Genomic DNA, 19,007 nt, shown 5'->3' on the forward strand with positions numbered 1-19,007 from the left:
CCACAGGCCCAAACCAACAACGGCTCAGCGGTGTGAAAGCCCTGTCTTCGGAGGAGTGGTTCCACAAGTCTTTGGCAGCCTCCCCAGGGTGAGTGATGTGGAGAAGCTCTATGGAGATTGAGGAAAAGATAGTTGAGCGGGTTAGCAGGTCAGACTGCGATTGTTAGCTTTCAAAAAATAAAACAGATCAGAATGAACTCAAAGAGAGGTACCCTGCGTCTGCAAACTACCTGGAAGATAGGGGATTGTTTGTCTCTGCGTTTCCTAGGGAGAGGGGCGATTCTTTAAATTAATCAAAGACCCCACAAAGTTCAGAATCTTTGATCGTTTGTTGTGTAAACCTGTGCACTCTATGGGGTTGGTGCCTGTGCTATGCGCAGAGGAAATCATTATTAATAACAGGTAAAGTGCGAGATGGTCCTCTGGGAGCCTCCACCAAGGGGAAAGTCATGTTGTTCATGTGAAGCAGTATTAAATTATTAGATGGCTTTTGTGGCTGTGTCCCTATCGTGCTGCGGTTCAGTTGATGAGAGTTTGACCATGATGACCTAAAGACTGAAGACAGTGTGAAAAAAAAAAAAGCATGGCTTGAGGGAAGCTGGATAAAGAATGTTTGGAAACTGTCTCGTGCTATTTTTGCAACTTGTCTCATATCGTATATATAATATGATATATATCAAAGAGTATATGTGTATCCTTTGGAATGAGATGAACCCTAGAAGTTTTATGGATTGAATGGTCTAGGTTGACCTTGGGAATTTTGCTAGCAAGGAGGCAAGCGTACTTTAATGTTAAAGAGCATGGACCCTGGCGTTAAGAATTCCTGGGTGTGATTCCCAGACCTGGTATTTACCCACTGTATGATCATCATTTTGCATGCCCCCAATTTACAGATGGGAACACTGAGGCTCAGGGAGTTTAATAACAGATACCTACCTCATACCGTGGTCACAGGAGTAAAACGAGATAATTCAAGCACAAATTCTTGGCATGTGGAGAGCATTCGGTGAGTGATAGCCATTAATATGATTATGGTAATAATAATTATTAGAGCGGAGACAGAAGATTTTAAAAGACGTGAGCAGGCGGGTGAGATCAGTCAAGTTCTAGTCCCGACAGCTAATGATCTTCCCATATGTCAGAGTGTTTTTGGGGGCTGAAACTACAGAAGGAAATAGTAGTCAGTAGGGTAAAATGGAGGGAGAGAGCCAAGCATGTAGAGTGCAGGGCTGGCTGATGGGGGGCCATCCTGGGGAGCATCTGAATCTTGGTGGAGAAGGGCAGGCCAATTGATTGTGGGACTCCTTGAGCCCTATATTATTAATAATAAATATTAAACCTTGAACATTTGGGTAGCAGGTAAGGCTTGAATTCCTTCTCTCTGATAGGCTTTTAAATTCAGAGTCCCTTTTGAGGAAGACTGTTTCTTACTGTTTACATTTGTATTTGGGGGCTTTGGGATCCTTTTGTAATGGGGATCTGATTCCCATCTAACTGTTAAAGTCTTGGCTCTCAGAAAATGTGCCCCCCCCACCCCAAACCGGGTGCACAGTGACCTCTGAATGCCTTAGACAAACTTTCGATTGTGACTCCATTAACCTAAATGTGACAGGAAGAACCAAGTCCAAAATATTATGAAAACGATGCTGTCATGATCTGTAATCACTTACCCTCACTCTAACTGCAGACGGAGCGAGTTATTTCCCCCCTTGAACTTGCCCATGACTTTAACGTGGTATGTTATCATTTTAATGTCTGTGGTCTTACTCAAGAATTGAGTGATGAAAAACCAAGACACGTGAAAAATGGTCCATGGTAAAAGCCTATATTAAGAACATGTTCAGAAAAGAGATTAAACTAATTGCATCCCAGGGAACGTGGGTTATGAGAGGCCAGACTTGTGTTCCTACTTAGAGTTATAGTCTCTGAACACATTTCTTTATTTGATATGAAATTATAGTAGAAAGGAGTTGGCTCGAATAATAAATGTAGTGATAACTGAGAGGGAAAACATCATGAAGCCAGAGAACTTTGGTTAAGTCAGGCTGAGGATCTTGTGTTTGGGATGCATGCATGGCCACATGTTTTGGCTTCTTCTTTTTGCTGATGGGGACGTTTCAGTTTTATATGGTCCATAGTCTTGCTTACTGAGGTACAGTCAGCAGTAAAGCTGTTCTATTTGTATTTTGTAGCAATGGGGGATAAAGCAGAGATCCCTTAGCAATGAAGGAAAGAATAGCTAGGAGAAATATCTCTGAGAATATAAAGGAAACGTTTGTTCTAAATATCCAGTTTCTTAGGGCGTCTGGGTGGCGCAGTCGGCCGGGCGTCTGACTTCAGCGCAGGTCATGATCTCGCGGTTTGTGAGTTCGAGCCCCGCGTCGGGCTCTGTGCCGACAGCTTGGAGCCTGGAGCCCGCTTCGGATTCTGGGTCTCCCCCTCTCTCTGCTCCTCCCATGCTCATGCTCTGTCTCTCTCTGTCTCTGAATAATAAACAAACGTTAAAAAAATTTTTTTAAATACCCAGTTTCTCGAAAATACGGGATCACAAGGGTACAAAACCAATGACCAAAACCGTAATATTTCTCATTATTGTATTTTTTTAAAAAACAAGTACCACTTCTTTCCATTATCATGAAAATCAAGCTGACTCAGAATATCTGGAAAACATAGAAAAGATAAAAGACTGAAAAGCACATTTGCCACATCGACGTGAACATTAATACTTTTCTTGCAATCATTTCAAGTCAGATGAAAGGGTTTATCTCTACATAATGGCTGCTAAAGTGAATGTACAGTTAGGTGTTCTGCTTTGTACGTGTGGTGAAAAGTTTCCCCATGGTATTGGAGCTTGGCTGAAATAATCATTTTATTTTATTTTTTAATGTCTTTATTTTGAGAGACAGAGAGAGAGAGCATGAGCAGGGGAGGGGCAGAGAGCGAGGGAGAGAGAGAATGCCACGCAGGCCCTGTGCTGCCAGCGCTGAGCCCAATGTGTGGCCGGAACTCACACACCCGTGAGATCACGACCTGAGCCTAAGTCAAGAGTCAGGCGCTTAATCGACTGAGCCGCCAGGCGCCTCTCAAATAATGATTTTAAAGACACAGTTGGAAGTCAGTGTAAGGAGAGCGGCTCCCACACATCAGAAGGGCCGGATGCCCCACCCGGTCGGAGCTCGAAGGAAATGTGCTCAGTGGGTTGGGCATAACAGCCATCGTCTGTTAGATGCGCAACATCCTAGCGTGGCATGACAGTCCTAATAAATGTTTGAGTGGTACTGAGGAGAGAGCCTCATGACTTCCAACCCGGGGCTGATTTCTAATCTTACCTCTTCCATAAATTAAATGACCCTGCTTCCCTTCTCTGAACCTCAGCTCTTTATCTCCCAATTGACGATTGCCAAGATACTCTACGATCTAGGATGTTACATCTCTAGACTTAGTCCCTTGGTACCATGGAGCATGTATTTTATTATTACTATTATCATTTTAGGTTTATGTATTATTTATTTTGAGAGAGAGAGAGAGAGAGAGAGAGAGAGAGAGAGAGAGAGAGAGAGAATATGAGGAGGGGAGGAGCGGAGGGAGAGGGAGGGAGAGAGAATTCCAAGCAGGCTCCATGCTTAGTACAGAGCCCGATGCAGGGCTTAATCTCATGACCAAGAGGTCGTGATCTGAGCTGAAATCAGGAGTAGGTGGCCCAGGGGCGCCTGGGTGGCTCAGTCGCTTGAGTGTCTGACTCTTGATTTTCACTCAGGTCACCAAGTCCCGATTTGTAGGCTGGAGCCCCGCCTTGGTCAGGCCACCAGCCTCTTCTGTTGGTCACCCGGTTCCTCACATGTCGGCTCACGGGTCATGGTAGACAGAATAATGTTACCTCCCCACCAAAGACGTCCATGTCTTAATCCTCAGAAATCCGTACATTTGTTACCTGGCAAGGGGAAGTCAAGGTTGCGAGTGAAATAAGGTGGGCTAATGAGCAACGGTTAATGTAGGTGATGGCCGGGATTACCCAGGTGGGCCAAATATAATCACAACAGTCTTTAAAAGTGGAAGCAGGAGAGGAGGCTCGGGTGGCCCAGTTGGTTGAGCGTCTGACTTCGGCTCGGGTTGTAGGTTTGTGAGTTCAAGCTCCTCATTGAGCTCTCTGCTGTCCACATGGAGTCTGCTTCGGATCCTCTGTCCCCCTCTCTCTCTGCCCCTCCTCTGCCCGTGCTCTCTCTCTCTCTCTCTCTCTCTCTCTCTCAAAATAAATAAACATAAAAAAAAGGGAGGAGAAGAAAAATGTGATGCAGGGACTCAGCCAGGTATTGTGAGCCTGGCAGTTATAAGGAGCCATAAGCCAAGGCGTGTGGTGGGCCTCTAGAAGCTGGACAAAGTAAGGAAGCAGATTTTCCCCTAGAACCTCCAGGAAGAAATACAGCTCCGCTGACGTCTTGCTTTTAGCTCCGTGGGTCTGTCATCAGACTTCTGACCTCCAGAACGGTAAGATAATAAATTGGTGTTCTTTTTATGCCGCTAAGTTTATTGTGACTTCTGCAGCAGCTGTAGGAATCTAATACAGAGGGTGTTCTCTGACACTTGTTAGAAGTCTGGAATGTTCCCATGTTGATGCCCAGGGGGCTGTGTGTTGTTGGGGGTTGGAGTAGCAGGGTTGTCTAGCAGGTGCTGGTGTTGGGAGCGAGCGGGCTGCAGCTTCAAGGTGCCGTTTAATTGAACAGGACCCAGCCTGTTGTCGGCGGCCCGGTTGGGACCAGCCCCTCGAAAATGATTAGGTGCATCTTCAAGAATGAGTCTGGTAGATTTGAAGGGACATGGAACCATGGGGTCTAGGACACGGGGGGCTAGAGTGGTGTCCAGTGGAAACGTAATTGATCTATGCAAGTGATCTATTTTCAGTCATCAGAAAATATGTTTTTGATCTTTTCTCTATCCTCCAAAGTTTAGACTTTAACATATTTTTTTTAATTTTTTTTTCAACGTTTTTTTATTTATTTTTGGGACAGAGAGAGACAGAGCATGAACGGGGGAGGGGCAGAGAGAGAGGGAGACACAGAATCGGAAACAGGCTCCAGGCTCTGAGCCATCAGCCCAGAACCTGACGCGGGGCTCGAACTCCCGGACCGCGAGATCGTGACCTGGCTGAAGTCGGACGCTTAACCGACTGCGCCACCCAGGCGCCCCCAAAGTTTAGACTTTAAAGGAACAACTTAAGTGTTGCTCAAGAAACACTTACTGACTGTTGTGGTGGTTCATCTCATTTTTAAGGGAGCACTTATTTAACCATACCTTTTCTTTTTTTTAATGTTTATTTTTGAGAGAGAGAGACAGAGAGTCAGCGGGGCGGGGGGGGGGGGGGGGGAAGGGTAGAGAGAGAGGGAGCCACAGGATCCGAAGCAGGCTCCAGGCTCTGAGCTGTCAGGACAGAGCCCGATGCAGGCTCGAACCCATGAACGGTGAGGTCATAACCTGAGCCGGAAGTCGGACGCTTCACCGACGGAGCCACCCAGGCGCCTCTTAACCATACCTTTTTCAGTGGCATGTTGAAATGTGTTGCCGATAAAACCCAAACTCTAACATCTTTCTGGGAGTTGTTAAACTTCTCAGTAGTCCTGGTGTTTTGTTAGTTACGTAGAAAAGTTTAGCACTCTTTCGGATGGGAATTGTACTGGTCTGTTGGCTCGGGGTAAATAAAAAGACAATTGAAATGCACATTGTTTGTTTCAAGATGATGGAAACAGAAAATAATTCTTACCAAGAAAACATCACCCAAGGGCAACCAGCCAAAAGAACAATAGTGGTTAATCTACTAATATAATAAATCTAAGGCTAGATCCTTTCTCCTATGTTTAAACAAAAGGGCAATAATAATTGTTTCATAAGAACATGCCTGGGAGTTACATATGAAAATTTTTTTTTTCTAGGCAGTATTTGAATTTTCCTGTTCTGTCATCTCTTTGTGAAATAATGTAATATCTGGTAACATCTGCTCAGTCTGCGTGATCTGTATTTCATTCTCAGAATAGAACATGTGGCAGCCTATAAGAGCACATTACCACTGTTGTTAAGGGGTCTTTTATGTATTGACTGTATTTATAACTTTTCTCTCCAAAAGGAACAAACTCCAATAAAATAAAAGCAGGAAACCGGGCAGGGAAAGGAAGGGATATGGAGGAAGGAATCCATAGGATAACTCTGTGGTTTAGTATATTTACTGTGGCTGACCTTCCAATTTGGCTCTGAGTTTCCTAGCAGTAAGAGCAAAAGGGAAAAAAAAAAAAAAAAGAATTTAAAACATACAGGGTTCCCAGGAGCAGAAATTTAGGATAAAAACAATTTTATAAGGAATTTCCCCCACTTACTTTTTTTTAAGTTTTAAATCCAAAAAAACGCAACCACTTTCTCTCTTGGAATAGTAGAGAACTCATCACTGTGTTCCAAGGGGGTAGCTCTCAAGCTCTAGCAGACGTCAGAAGCCCCTGGGAGTGCCTTTTAAAACAGATGTCTGGCTCCTACTCCCAGAGCTGAGTCCTTGTGGCCTGGGAATTTGCATTTCTAACAAGTTTCCAGGTGACACGGATCCTGCTGGACTGGGGAACACACTTTGAGAACCACTTTTTTCTTTACTTTTTTAAATGTTTTTTATTTTTGAGAGAGGGAGAACACGCGTGCGAGTGAGTGGAGGAGGGGCAGAGAGAGCGAGCGAGACACAGAATCCAAAGCAGGCTCCAGGCTCTGAGCTGTCAGCGCAGAGCCCTATGCAGGGCTCGAACCCATGAACCGCGAGATCATGACGGAAGCTTAGGCTGGACGCTTAACCGACTGAACCACCCAGGCGCCCCATCCAGTGGTAACATCTTGCCGGGAAATTGACATCGGTACGATCCAGAATTGATTCAGATGTCACCAGTTTTACGGGCACTCTGAGTACGTGTGTGGACGTGTATAGTTTTACTGCACGTGTTTATTCATGTGGCCACCACCGCAGTCAAAATAAAGAAGTTTTCCACCATCTCAAAGATCATCCATTTGCTCCCCGTTAAAATCACACCCATGCTGTGCCACCACCTGTACCCCTAGCCGCTGGCAACTGGTAATCTCCCTACCTCTTTAATTTTGTCAGAAAGCATGCAGTATATAACCTTCGGAGACTGGCTTTTTCACTCTGTGTGATTGCAGAGTGACTGCAGTCTACCCACATCGTTGTGGGCATCAGTCGTTTATTTTTTGTTGCTGTGTGAGTATTCCATGGTGTGGATGTGGGACTTTGTTTAATCATTTACCCGTGGAAGGACTTTGTTAGGAAGGGGCCCAGAATACACCTACACCCAGGGCAAGGCAACAATAGTTGAGTTAAATTGGGGAATTCTTTCCTGGAGCATCAGAGACCTTCCTGGCTTGGGTTCAGTAGGTTACAACGGGAGGCGGATGACAGTTCGAGGAGAGGCAGGCATCCGGGTGAGTGTTGAAAGTCTTTCTTGGGCTTTGGTGGGGGGAGTTAGTGCCTCCAGAGTAAAGCACACTCTGGTTTGACATTTTGGTGAGGGGGTTCGTTGATCTGCCTGCCTGGTTTGACTGGTTCATCCTGCGGGGAAGCTGGCTGATTCAGAGACTCCACCCTGAGTGCCTGATCTGTCCCCTTATTCAGGGAAGAGGTCTGTTGGGGGGAAAAACCCCTCAAAACACTGGAGACTCATTTGAGCCACTTATATCAACAGATGAAGCCCTGCTCTGATGAGACAGTCCAGACCACCAGACATTGGAGGGAAATCTCAGGAGAGTCAAGGCCAAGATGAACAAATAGATCACTTGACTCTGGAAGACGGAAATAATTCGAGGGACAGAAGAGAAACTGAACTGAATTGTGTCAGTGATTGTGGCATCTGAAAGAGCAGGCTGCCATAAAAGAAGAAATAGAGAAAGCAGGGTTCTTTGATTCATTCTCTTCCAAATTTTTATTTAAATTCTAAGTAACTAACATACAGTGTCAGGGTTTCGGGAGTGGAATTTACTGATTCATCACTTACCTACAACACCCAGTGCTCATTACCAGTGTCCTCATTAATCCTTATCACCCATCTAGCCCATCCCCCCACCCGCTTCCCCCCATCAACCCTCAGTTTGTTCTTTAAGAGTCTCTTACGGTTTGCTTCCCTCTCTCTCTTTTTTTCCCCCTTTCCCATATGTTCATCTGTTTTGTTTCCTAAATTCTACATATGGTATTTGTCTTTCTCTGACTGATTTTGCTTAGCATAATACACTGTAGCTGATGAGTGGATAAAGAAGGTGGGGTAATGGGGCACCTGGGTGGCTCAGTCGGTGAGGCACCCGATGCAGCTCAGGTCACGATCTCGCGGTTCGTGGGTTCGAGCCCCACATGGGGCTCTATGCTGACAGCTCAGAGCCTGGAGCCTGCTTCGGATTCTGTGTCTCCTTCTCTTCTGCCTCCGCCGCTGCCTGCATTCTGTCTCTCTCTCAAAAATAAACAAACATTAAAAAAAAAAAAAACATGTGCTACATGCATAGAATGGAATAGTGCTCAGCCATCAAAAAGAACAAAATCTTGCCATTTGTAACAGCATGAATGGAGCTAGAATGTATTATTAGAGTTCTTTTAAATCTGTGGTCTCAACCTGGGTGATTGGCAGTGTCTGGAGACCTTTCTGGTTGTGATGGCTGGAGGTTCTGGGCTGTTGGCATCGAGCAGGGAGAGTCCAGGATGCCACTGAAATACTTCGGTGCAGACGCTGGTTCCCCACAACAACGAATTATCCACCGTTGCTCTAAAACTTTTTTATTTATTTATTTATTTTGAGAGCGAGGGAGAGCTAGAGACCACATGAATGGTGGAGAGGCAGAGAGAGAGGGAGAGAGACAATCCCAAGCAGGTTCTGCACCATCGGCATGGAGCCTGATGTGGGGCTCGAACCCACGAACCGCGAGATCGTGACCCGAGCCGAAGTCCAACGCTCAATGGACGGAGCCACCCAGGCGCCCCTCTAAAACTATTATTGCCATAGTAGTCTTAATTCAGAAAGAAATGTTTTTGAACACCCGAAAGAAACATTTGGAAGAACGTCTCGGAATGTAAAGCAAAAGATACAGAGAAAACATAGGAGAATAGTTGACCTAGATGGTCAGTATATGAAGCCCCAATTCCCAATGACTAGAACTTCCCCAGGAAATGAATAGAGACCATGTCAATGAGAAAACAATCAAAGAAATAGAAGACCACTTTCCAGTGTTGAGCAAAGACACCAGACCAAAAAAGCAGGATGAAAGAAGTAAGAAGGCATTTTTAGGACACTGAGGAGAAAGGGGCTCTGAAAATCTGAGAATCTGGGTGAGGTCTGTGGAAACTGGGCAATGTTCGCAATTGTGCTTGAAGGCCAAAATGCGTTCAAAATAAATAATTCTGAAAAGTTTCCAGTCTGGCTTGCGCTTTTCTCTTGATTATAATTAACTCCGTGAGGACGTCCTTGTAGACAGTTTTCGACAGCTGACAGTTTGCTTAGGGGTCTTTCTTTCTTTATCAGTTTAATATCATTTCCCTATTCACACCTACGGAGGAGTTGGTACCCAAACACTGCCCCTTCTTGCATTGCTCCCACCTGTGCTGTCATGGAAGGGGGACCTTACCAATGATCCAGGCAAAAATGTTGATTTTTCTAGGGGAAGGAGCCAAGTGCAGGTTTTAATGATCCGAGGTCATGGAGTCAGAATGTCTGATTGTCAGACGATGGGCATTCCGGACAGAACCCCAAGTAGCAGCAAGCCCCCTGTGTGCTAGAGTTCTGTCTGAATCCCATCTTTTAACTTGAATGCAGAGTGTTCAATTTTTGATGACGTTTTCCCCCCCTGTGGTTAATTGTCCTTTGTCGATACCTCCAAATGCCCTTGTAGTTTCCTTGAGCATCGTTAGTTATTAACGTACGTTGCAATTTTGTTGAGGATAACCGCTCAACTCGCGTAGCACAGCCTCACAAAGCAAATACCACAGAGTCTTATACTTAATTGGAATTCAGTGAATGTTAATTCATTCAGCAGATGGCGAATGTCTAATGTGTACGGGTGCAAATTAAGGGGGTGTACAGTGAACGAGATAGGTAAAGTCTTTGCCTTCAGAGAGCTTGTATTTTATAGGGAGGCAGACAACAAGCTAATATAATATCAGGCAGTTAGAAACGCACAGAGAAAATTAACATGAGTGAAGGGTGATGAGCTTGCTCGTTTGGATGAGGCAGGCAGGAAAAGCATTGCATCTAGAAACGCCATTTTCAGAAAGAAAATCTATGGTCCTCTTATCACCTTTGTGCCTCCTTAGCAATGAAGATTCAAAAACATACAATCGTTTTTCATTACTTTATCCCTTTTAGTACTCCCTCTGGGAAAGGTAATTGGACTTTGAGAATTCCAAGACCCTTTGCAGGGCTGAAAACCTCTGACAGGAGACATAGTGCAGAGCAGCAGAGATTTTTATCAGAAATGTTATAAACCTCAGAGAGCTCAGGTTTTCAGATGGAAAATTACGATTCTCACGTAAGTGTCTCTGTGCACCGTTCCTTCAGCCCCCGTTGTGGTATGGTGTGGGCACGTGTACGTGTGTGCTTGTAGATGTTAAGTGCCTGTTGAAGGTTGTGCCTGGATGTTGACTCCCTGGTTCCCGTCATCTCTGGCTCCTTTTCACCCTACGACCTTGACTTATGAGGTCACGGAATGTGAAGTCTTGGAAAAGAAGGAAGCAAAAGGTAGTCACGCAGGTACCAGATGCTCTCCTGGGATTTTGTTGTTCTGCTTTGGGATTAAAAAAAAAAAAATGAGATGCAGGGACACCTGGGTGGCTCAGTCAGTTAAGCGTTGGACTTCGGCTCAGGTCGTGATCTCACAGTCTGTGAGTTTGAGCCCCGCGTCGGGCTCTGTGCTGACAGCTCAGAGCCTGGAGCCTGCTTCGGATTCTGTGTCTCCCTCTCTCTCTCTCTGCCCCTCCCCACTCACACTCTGGCTCTCTCTCAAAAATAAACAAACATTGAAAAAATAAAATGAGATGCAGGTAGTCATGTCCTGCTTTTTCCTCTTCTCTCCTTCTTGTGGAATGTCTTCCTCCCTATGAGCACATTATTACCCAGGCGATGTCCTAAGACTTAAGCCAGCATCCTAGTTGAGCTTCTAGATGATACCGGCCCCAAATGTTATCTGCGATGGCCTGAAAGACCCCAAGGAAGAGCAGCAGAACTCTCCAGCTAGCCAAGCCAACCCGCAGAACCACAAGAAAGAGTTCGATGGCTGTGTTAAGCCACCAAGTTTTGGACTGACTTGTCATACATGTGGCAGTAGGTAACCAGAAGAGGCCATAAAGTCCATTTTTCCACTGCGTGAGCTGCTAAGACGGAATTGTGTTTTTGCAGTGCTGTTTGGAAAACAACAACAAAAATGGTGCCAGCGCTTTGTGGTGGATGACAGCTGGCCCCAGAAGGCTGTGGAGCAGTCTGCTGACAGGAGGATCCGAGGACTGCCCTTTGCTCTGCAAGCAAAATGCTTTGATGGATGTTGAAATTAAAGCCAGTTCCAGGATGGCATCTCTAGAAGGTTGAGAGTCTCTGTCTGGTTGGAGGAGCCACTGGAAAGAGTTGCCGGGCAGTGCCACATTACTGCGCCTGGTGGGGTAAGGGTGGGGGGGCAGGATGCAATCCTAGACACCATAATTAGAGGATATTGTTCCGGAAATCAGTATACCCAAATAGAGGCTAAAAATAGTTGTGCATTCTTTGCTGAGCCCAGCTGCTACCAGGGCATTTGGCTCCTAGCCTTGGACTCCCCCCATCTCCCCCCCTCCTTTATTTTCATGCCTTTCCTCTCTTCAACATTCTATTCCTTCAGTGCAAGAACTATGCGTTCTTTTTGCTTCTTTGAAATCCATGTAGGATCATTCCTTTCTGGAAGGACTTATGAGGCTTCAAGGGTGTTGCGGCGTCTATTTAACTGGGAGATGCTAAAAATGTGCTCCTTCGTGCAGAGACAGTAACCCTCAAATAACACACGGCCATAGCTTGGATGATGAACATTTTGAGGTTGGTGGAATCCCTCACCTTCACAGAAGAGGCATAGAGTGGTTTTGACTTTGCCAAAGGCCACATCATTAGTATTGAATGGGGAGTTGGGCCTTGAGCCCAGTAATGATGGGTTCCTGAGAAGGGTACTTCCCCCAGGGTTTTGTTCTTGGGTCTTTATTAATGGTGTCTGACATTATGACTGAGTGCAGGAGTGGAGTGGTCAGACGAGGAGGTAGATGCAGGAACCTTCCAGAGGAGGCATCAAAGAGTCACTTTGAAGTCACGGATAAGCTTGGTTGTAGGGGAGAGCAGTCAAAGGCGGAGGGAAGAGGAAAATGGAGTCCGGGAAGCCTGCGATGGCTTTGACAATGCATGAGAGCATTCAAGTATTTCCTCAAGTATTATCTTACCATGTTCTCCTATTAACCTTGCAAGCCAGCAGAGGAGATAGAAGCTAATCTCCCTCTTTTTCTGTCCTCTCCCAACGCCCCCCCCCCCTTCCAGTGCGTGTGTGCGTGTGCCTTCGTCACCTTTATTCGCGTATATGCAAAATCTACTCTCCTTAACATATGCAACATATATATGCCCTATTCGGCTCTTACTATGGGACCACTTTATATTTCGCCCACCTGCTGAAAATGTTGGCCGCCGAGTGTTTGCGGCTCACCTCCTTCCCAGAAAATTATCCTCACCAGACAGTAGCCTCTTTACCTAGGAGAAATCATTCCCTCCACCCCGGAGACATCCCAGTGCCCAAAGCTGGGCTGAGGGAGGGTTTTCCGGGGGCTCGGGGAGAGACTGATGCTCTTATCTCAAGGTAGAGACTACTCTGAGATAAAAAATTTTTATGCTCCTGGTCTGTTTATCCTTCTCTCAGGAATCAGGCTAAAGTTAGACATTATCCGAGATCATATCCTCGTTCACCACTCGTCCCCTTTCCGTGTTGCTTCGTTTGCCCTACAGGTTTGTTTCAGAAAGCACTTTGTCAATCACGTGCCTCTGAATCCCTGTCTCAGGCTCTGTTCCCAGAACACATGACACATACACACATACGTCCACACCTGCATACATCCACATGTGTATATATATATATATATATATATATATATATGTATACATATGTGCATACAACGATTCTTGATTTTGTAGATAATAAAATAGAGGCTGCTGCAGGTATAAGAAAAAAGGCCAAGTTCACATGATGCATTCATGTCAACACGGCAACTGAAAACCATTTATTTCGAATGCACATCTTGCCTTTGTTCCAAACTAGATTGGCTGCAGCATTTAATAGTCCTTCATTAATTCATGGGTTTTTGGGAGTTGATGATACACGGAGGAACCTGTGATTTATGTTTTTTCAATCCTGCAAGGTCTGTTGTAAGTAATCTCCTCCTGATTGACTTCAGTGAGGAAGGTGAATATAGGTAACTTAACTAGAAGGTGGGCCCTCCTAGTTTTAAATAGACTTTGCTCTGCGGAGTGAATGAAAAATGTGTGGCACGGAGATGCTATCTGTCCCCGGGGTCAAACCTCTCTCAGCCCGCAACGCATGGAAATTGTGGAATGGGGCTGTCGGAAATTTTACACATTCATAAATATTGATAGGCTGACAAAGAATTTTAATTTTGAGATGTCTGACTCTGATTATTTCTGAAACATAAACACCTTTTAATTCTCCCCTCAGGCCAAAGATCAAGCTTTGGCTGTCGTCTCTTAGATAAGGCATCTGACTGTTCGATGTAATCCAGATTTGTACACATTTCTGCCCAGGGAGGCTAACCATTCAGCTGTCAAAGGAAGGAGAAAGCTGACTCTTGCCTGGGGCCTCCTTGTTTATTTTGCTGTGTTACCCTCAGTAGGTTCTGCCCAGGAATCTCCCACCTTGGGTGGGGCTAGGTAGGGGGTCTCCTGAGTAACCCTTTCCTTTCCTTTCCTTTCCTTTCCTTTCCTAGATGAATTCTGATCCTCATTTTAATTGTTTTAAGGAAAAAAATTATGTTGTGATAAGAAAATTGCACACATGAGATCCGGACAGATTAAAAAAAAATTTTTTTTTAATGTTTATGTATTTATTTATTTATTTATTTATTTATTTATTTATTTATTTATTTATTTTTGAGAGCAAGAGAGACAGAGCATGAGTTGGGGAGGGGCAGAGAGAGAGGGAGAGACAGAATCCAAAGCAAGTTCCAGGCTCTGAGCTATCAGCACAGAGCCCGACCTGGGGCGTGAACTCGTGAACTGTGAGATCATGACCTGAGCCAAAGTTGGCCGCTTAACCAGCTGAGCCCCCCAGGTGCCCCATGGACAGATTTTTAAGCTTGCCATACAATATTACTGACTACGCAATTGGTATTACTCACTGTAGACACAGCGTGGTGGGGCCCGTCTCTAGAACTGGTTCATCTTGCCTTACCGATGTGTATGTGCTCTTCCCCCTTGTGAGTTCCACTAGTTCAGGTACCTCATATAAGTGGACTCGTGCTATTCTCAAAAACAAACAAGAAACCAGCGTTGGCGAGGACATGGAGACCTCAGAGCCCTTGCGCGCCGTCGATGGAAATGCAAACCGGGGCAGCCCTGGAACACAGTATGGAGGTTCCCCAAAAATTCTTAAGAGGAAGACTTTGCTTTTCAAATGGAACGCTTGAGCAGTTTCTTGGAATGCGACGTGGACCGCTAACCATGGCCTAGACCGTTCTACCACCTTGTCTCCCTTCCCTCTTTCAGCTCGCGTTCTTCTGTTCACTACTCCAGCCACGGTGGCCTTGGTTCCACCAACACCCAATCCGTCTCCTGTGTGGGGTGTTTGCTTGTGCTGCCTCACGCTCTTACTCTTACGTGAGAGGTCATCTCCTCATGGAGGCCTGTCCTGACATCACTAGTGGTCCATGTGCGAGTGTTCTGCTTTATCGTTTCCTGGAGTTTTATCTCAAAATGCAAATACTCACTCGCTGCTTTAGTCGATGTCATGCAAATAAAGACCGCGTCTGTCTTGTACCCATCTTCTGTTACCCCTTTCCTGCTTGCTTTCGGGTTATTGGAACATTTAAAAACTTACCTATTTTTTTTTACTCTCTTTTTAAATCTTGTAACTGTCTTATCTTTGTCAAGTTTATAAGTCATTACTTTAGGGGCCGTCTACCCATCTATCCATGTACCCACCTACCCATCCATCCATCCATCCATCCATCCATCCATAGCGTTCCACTGTCTCCTTAAAATCAGCAGCCGCCCCATCCAGTGGAATGTAAACATCTTACCACCATATGTATTGAATGTGTCTGTACCTTACACCATATACAGCTCCGTACTCCCCCCGGCTTTATGTTATAATCACCTCTTTGGTACGCCTCTCTATACTGAAAACCCCATTAGATAACGTCTTAATTTTCTTTCCACCTTCAAATATATTTTAAGGGATTCAAGAGAAAAAATGGTCTGTTACAGTTTTTCTTTCCTTTGCTGGCTCTTCATTGTTGTTATTCCAAATTTCTATCTGGGATCATTTCTTTCTGAAGAATTCCTTCTGGCAATTTGGTTAGAGAGGTCTGTTCTAAATGATTTCTTTTTTGTTTGTTTGTTTGGTTTTGTTTTTCTTCGTCTGAGAATGTCTTTATATCACTTATATTCCTGAAGGATATTCTTGCCAGATAGAGAATTTGCACCGAGAGTTAATTTATTTCAAAACCTTAGGATTACTGTATCACTTCCTTATGGCCCTCCAGTCCCTAATGGGAAATTGTTGTCATTTCAATTGTTGTCCTTTTATAGGTAGTGAGTTTACTCTTTGTCTCTAGTTTGTAACTTTTTGGAGTTTACTCAGGCGTGTCTTTCACCAAGTTGGGAAGTTTTCAACCATTCTTCTTGCAATGTTTTTCAGTACTAAATACTCGTTCTCTTCTTTCTGGGATTCTGGTCACATAAATGTTTAAAAAAAAAAATTGTCATTATCACGTAGGTCCTTCAAGGCTCTATTCCATATTTTTTCCCCCAATCTTTTTCTCCATGTTTAGATTGGATAATTTCCATCGAGCCCTCTTCAAGTTCCTGGACTCTCTTCTGTCGTCTTCATTCTGCCATTAAGTTCACCCAGTAAGTTTTTACGTCAGTTGTGTTTTTCAGGTCTAAAATTATTTGATTCTTCTTTATCTCTTCGATTTATTTGCTGAGACTTTCTGTATTTCCTTTCGTGTTAAAGTATGTATAGGCCATTGCTCCAAAAATTGCTCCAGCATTTTTATACTAGCTTTTTAAAAGTCTTTGTCAGATAATCTCAACGTTGGTATCGCCACTGCGTTGGGGTCTGTCCAGTGTCTTTGCTCATGTGAGTTCATTTCCCCCCTCATTTCCATAGGCTGAGGAATTTTGGATTGTATCCTGAACCTTTCTAATGTTATGTTAAGAGACTGTGGGTCTTTGCAAAATCCATGGAGAATGTTGATGTTTTATTATGTTTCTTACCCGTCAGTTGACCTGCTTGTGGTCAAGCCCTGAGTTCTGTGGGCTGTGATTCTAGTATTCTTCGGCATTCAAACCTTCTCAGGGCTACGCATATCTGTCCTGCATGTGCTCCACCTAGTGGCGCATCTGGGTCCTGGAAGGTGGTTTCTTCACTGATGGATGTGTTTGCTCTACTGAATAGGATCACGTCCAAGGGTGCACTGTAAGGGGTTGGGGGTGAGCCCAAGTGTTCATAAACACATTTCTGGCTCTGTTTTCTTGAGTTCCTCCAGCCTTATGATCTCTTCAATGTTGTTTGGTTCCCGGTAACACCTCTTTGGGGTCCTCTGAGTAGAAAATGGGTGTAGTCGCTTTGGTCGGGTGTGTTGGGCCAGTGGTGGGAGGGCAGAGAGAGAAAAGTGAAGGTTCCCTCCGCCCTCTTGGGATTGAATCTCCACCAATTGGAAACATTCCTCTCCCTCAGACTGCCATGGACCTCTGTCACTGGTCACCTTCACCACCCTTACAAAATTGATTGAGGGTGTGAGAAAACAGAGAAATGAAGGAGGAAACAAAATGAGACGTTTCCATACGCTCTTCTGGAGTTAGAAGTTCCCTTTTCAGGCTCTCTGGTTAGAATGAGGTGCCTTCTCTTGCAGCTTTCTCTGTTCTGCCCTGGTGCCCACTACCAGGTCTGGAGTGTGGAGTTAAAGCCAATGTATACTGGAGAGAAGAAACTGGAAAACCCAACGCTGGTTCGGGTGGCATTTCAAATTATGATCTTCTTTCCCCATCTGTGGGCCACTGTTTACTTTTCAGAGTCCTCAAACTACTGCGGTATCAGCTGTGTGAGTGTTTTATATCTATATGCAGTGGGAGAGGCAGGGTGAGGTGTGTTTCTTCCATGGTACCTGGAACCAGAAATCCTTAATTATTAATTTAAGCAGCATACATAACCTTCTGGTGTTGTTGTTATTCATCACTCCAAACAGCTGCCTTATTTTGTTCTTGGGGACTGGAGGAAATGGGGTATACCAGAAGACCTCTGTACTTTGAAGCTGTGACGCCCAAGTCCTAATCCTAGAGCTGATGGGGGATGGCCATGTAATCCAAGGCAAGTTAATATCTCAGGATCACGTGTAAACCATGAGCATTGTCCTATTCTCTGCCCAACGTGCCCCCCACCCAGGGTCATTGTGATGATCCAATAAGATAATGGATGTGGTAATACTTGAAAGTACAAAGTGGGTATACAGTAGAGGATGGGGTTTTCTCCTGTGACCCACAGGAAGTGATGAGGGCAGTGTTCCTGGGCTCTCCTGCCAGGATGGAGGGTCCGGCGGCTGGTCTGTGCTGTTCACCTGCCTCCCAAGGACCCTCTCCTCCACTGGTACACCCTGTGTGACACCATTCCCAGGTCTGGAACTCCTGTTCTCATCCAGATTTCTGGGCAGCATAAACAGCATTGTTGGTGCTGGTGATCAAAAGCCAATAGATCGGTAAGTTGTGATGGGGAAGGATGTAATACAACGAGGATGCAATAATTCTATCCAAGTGGCCTACTTATGAATGGATCAGCCCAGCGTTGACTCTTTACAATAGACTGATGAGTCTTCAATGGCATACAGAACTCTAAGAGTTTAGGATCATTAAGAAAACCGCTAGCTTTCCCAATTTCAGCGTATGTTACTGGGGAGTATCTCCAAAGTATCCTTTGAATTATTAATACTAAATGGAAATCAACTATAAGAAGAAAAGGTAAGGGAGTAGCTATGTAAAGTATGGTATATGCACATCATAGACTGTGATATCATTAGATCTTAATTCAAACTGGTACCTCCTGTTGAATTTTTGAGAGCATGGAGGTATCTGTCAGCTCCCTTGCTAGGTTATTCAGCTTTTCCGTCATCCCAGAACGTTGTGTTGGATGGAACAGGAGTGACGATAGGAAGTTACTCAAAAGGAAACTGGAAGAAAACAATTCTGCGTTCACAAAAAGTATGCCACTTACTTTTCTCCCCCACTCTTACGTGACATCAGTAAGGAAAACAGCAACAGATGTGCCCCATGCCCACGTTCAACGTTCTGGAACTTGGACTAGATCGTGGTGTTGGCTGTGTCTTTGATTGCTCTGCTATTTGTGTAACAGTTATTATCAGCGAAAGTGTTATTTACTTCAGAACTTCCTCTCTTGGACACGGTTTCCTTTTTCTCAAGCACAGATGCTATGGCAAGTGCCATAAGGGAATGAAATCAACAGTAATCATAATTATTATAATAAAGAAGCCCCACTGCTCTTTACCAAATGCTCACGGGGTACTAAACACCGCCCTAGGTGCCTTTGGCGGGTATGGCTGATATCAGACGCATACACAGTGTCACGAAGATAACAGGTTCCATTTTTGCACGGAGCGGATGATGGCGGTTCTTTCCCCAATGCACCCCGTCGCACCTAGACCTCTTGCAGAAGTGCACGGTCCGGCAGGACTCGAAGCCCAGGGCAGAAGGCAG

Source organism: Puma concolor, chromosome E2 (assembly GCF_028749965.1).
Source record: "Puma concolor isolate L17-30 chromosome E2, mPumCon1.1.hap2, whole genome shotgun sequence".
NCBI lineage: Eukaryota > Metazoa > Chordata > Mammalia > Carnivora > Felidae > Puma > Puma concolor.